This window comes from Sesamum indicum, linkage group LG9 (genome assembly GCF_000512975.1).
Source record: "Sesamum indicum cultivar Zhongzhi No. 13 linkage group LG9, S_indicum_v1.0, whole genome shotgun sequence".
NCBI classification, from domain to species: domain Eukaryota; kingdom Viridiplantae; phylum Streptophyta; class Magnoliopsida; order Lamiales; family Pedaliaceae; genus Sesamum; species Sesamum indicum.
This window is the reverse complement of record NC_026153.1, coordinates 1,064,686-1,068,127: the sequence shown is the minus strand read 5'-3', so window position 1 is coordinate 1,068,127 and position 3,442 is coordinate 1,064,686. Positions and strand designations below refer to the sequence as shown.

At 32.2% G+C, this 3,442-nt stretch overlaps 1 long non-coding RNA gene across 1 annotated transcript; it reads left to right on the top strand.

Annotated features, from left to right (window-relative positions):
• LOC105170082 lies at positions 1,817-3,147 on the top strand. Its single transcript, XR_002287780.1, has 2 exons — positions 1,817-2,051; positions 2,145-3,147. It is a non-coding gene; the product is annotated as an uncharacterized LOC105170082 (long non-coding RNA).

The window sequence follows — 3,442 nt, the reverse complement described above, 5'->3', positions numbered from 1 at the left end:
CAAATAATCCACAACTAATTATATAAACAATCAATATACAAAAGCCACACATAATAATATAAAGCCAAGTCCACGTTCGCATTCAAGAAACCAATATATATAATATATACAATACTACACATATAGATATATATTATATATAAATCCAATTAGCTATACTTACCGTAAATCCCCAAAATACTTCGATTCACGAGGGACTGCTCAACTCTCTATCTTGTCGTCACGTCCTATAATAAATTATAATACGTATAATCAATATATTTAATTTACCAAATAATTCATAAGAATTCACTTAATTAAACCCCTTATATATTTATAACTATCATTTTTAATAACATTCGTAAATTATATTACCATTGAAACCTCATTTTCCTCTTTAATAACATAATATTTCTAAAATATAACATCCGAAGTATTTCTATGAATTTTCTGTCAATTTACCGTTGCTATACAATTTAATTAAGCAACAATACATAGAATTACATATTTGGTTAATCATTCCGATGGAATTGTATAAATTAACTATAAGGATAATTAAATCTAACAAATTAAATAATTTAATTGTCCAATTATATCATTTTATAGCAATTGTGATATTTAATACGACACTAATTTAAATAGCCAAAATTATAAAATACTCCAATTAAATAGTTCACCGCTTAATATAATCAACATTTAATAAATGGACTAATTAAATAATATAATTATATAAATTAATAAAAATTAAAATGTAATTTCTTACCTCTGTTTCTTCCGTAATTGTGTGTGCAAAGGTGTGTGTATGAGTGTGTGTTTTGTGAGTGTGAGTGTGTGTGTGTGCAATTAATATACATATATATATGTTTAATGGTTGGTGAGGCGGTGGCAGCACATGCCACTGCCCACCCTTTTTTTCTTTTTTTTTTTTAAATTCTTTTTAATAATTACTATTACGTCCTTCTTAATTTTCTTAATTAATATAATTTGCTTTCAAATATTATTACGAACTCCAATTTAATCCGTTCAAGTTTTAAAATTCTACGGACGTCACAATTCTCCCCTCCTAATGAAAATTTCGTCCCCGAAATTTAAGTAACTTACCCGCTCAATGGAATAAATAGGGATATTTCTCTTTCATATGCTCCTTAACCTCCCAAGTCGCCTCCCTCGGGGAATGATGACTCCATCTCACCTTAACCATCGGTATGTCTTTATTTCTCAATTTCCTTACGCTTTTATCCAAAATCTCTGTTGGCTCCTCTACATATGTTAACTCTTCAGAAATCTCTATTTCCGGCTGTCGAATATATGACTAGGATTAGACGGATATCGTCGCAGCATCGAAACATGAAAAACATCATGTATTTGTGACAACTCTGCCGGTAATGCCAGTCGATACGCCAGTGGTCCAATTCTTTCAATAATTTCATACGGCCCAATGTATCTCGGACTCAGCTTTCCTTGCTTGCCAAACCTCAGAATTCCCCTCCAAGGCGATATCTTTAGGAAAACCTTATCACCTACTTCATACTCCATCTCCCTTCGGTGTTGATCAACATAACTTTTTTGTCGATCTTGTGCTGCCTTCAAACACTTCTTAACTACCTGTACCTTTTCCACTGTTTCCTGCACCAGTTCAGGACCTTCTAGTTGTCTTAGTCCTTCTATATCCCAACAAATCGGACTGTGACACCTTCTTCCGTATAAAGCTTCATATGGAGCCATACCGATACTAGAGTGGAAACTGTTATTATATGCAAACTCCATTAGAGGTAGATGATCATCCCAGTTGCCCTTAAACTCCATTGTACAAGCTCTCATCATATCTTCCACCTCTTTTCATTGCCCTAATTTCAATGTTCTACGTTTTTCTTCACATTATAAAATCAAGACAATTTCCATCACTGCATCTTTCTTGTTAACCCTCAAATAAATAAAAGTAGAGTTGTAAAAGTACATGAATTTTAGCAAAGTTGGTTATATCTGCTATAAAATACTCCCCTTCGGTTTTTCGCCAATGAGTTTTCCTTGTACAGTGGAGCACTGTCTTGTCAATCCCTGTTCTCATTCATGTAAGGAAAATGTTTCTGGGCTACTGTATTTTCTTTTTTTTTTTCCTTTGGATTCTTGCTGAAATTTTTTATTTCTTCATTATATTTTCTCAGAGAGGGAGACAGAAACCTTGAACAAGGCTCGTCAAAACTGGTCTTCACTAACGATTTGGCTCCTGCTCACCTAGGTTATGTTTCAAGGTATATGCATGAACTCACCCCATCCCTTTTCTTCCTTTTCTTAATTCATTTTTATATTTTAGATGTTCAAACTTTGAGATACTAAGAAAACAAAGAAAAGGGCTCCAGGTTCTATATATGTTCTATTACTGATCGATATTCCTTCTACAAATTTTCATGCGTCTTCTTTGTCTTTTTAATTTTTTTGTTGTTTCTTTTCCCCATTTGGCTGTAATGATTTGAAGTGCTGAGACTATTTTTCATGGGCTGAAAGGATTTTGAGAAAATGATGATTTTTGCAGCAGCTGTAAGTTTTTTCGCGAAAATTTCTGTTGACGTATGTTTTGACATGAGGATATCTCGTGTTTCCCTTGTTTACACTGTATATCTCCACTCTTTAAATACGAAATGATAATTTTATTTGTTAAAAGTAAACATTTCAGATTTATGCATGTATTGAAATTTTAAGAATCTTCACTATATTTAACACAAGAATGTTGTGAGATGTTTTTTGATTTTATTCTTCTATCCTCTTGCTTAGCCATATGCTTATCTATGTCTTGGTTTATTCGTAGTTCTGCCTTATTAGCATGTTTATTGTTAGCAATTATTTTATTGAATAGAGATGTCATATTATTTATTAGCAATTATTGTATTTGCAAGCTTATTGTTAGCAATATTGTCATTGTCTATGTCTTGCTAGTGCCATTAAAATTGTGAATTGTCTAGCATGTTTCAAGTCCCAAAGAGCATCATATAGATATGACTAGTCATCATTAGAAAATTCCAAAAGTACGTATTCTGCAATTAAAAATGGTGGCCTAACACATGTAGCATGCATATATTTGATTCTACAAGTGAAGCATATTAATAGTATTATAGGTTATGTGTACTCGTTTATTAAAGGTTGAAGGCTTTGGATTTGGTTTTGCAAATTCTGTGTTACCGAAAAACTTTGTCTTGCTAAAAATTGTGTGGGAATCAAAAGGGTTGAGTAGGATTTGAACACTCAATTGGGACACATTTTGGCCGCTAAAAGTATGCTTTTTGATGATATTTTAGAACCTAATGTTAACTTGTGTATCTTCATATTCCTCTCGTCAAATTTCTAACCGAAAAGAAACCAATGTCCTTATTAGTTCTTCTTTGCCGACTTTTCTCCCATATTTTGAAATCAAGGAGGCTGAAACCATTAAATTTATACTTTGTAAACTTCAAATCCAAATTTTGTG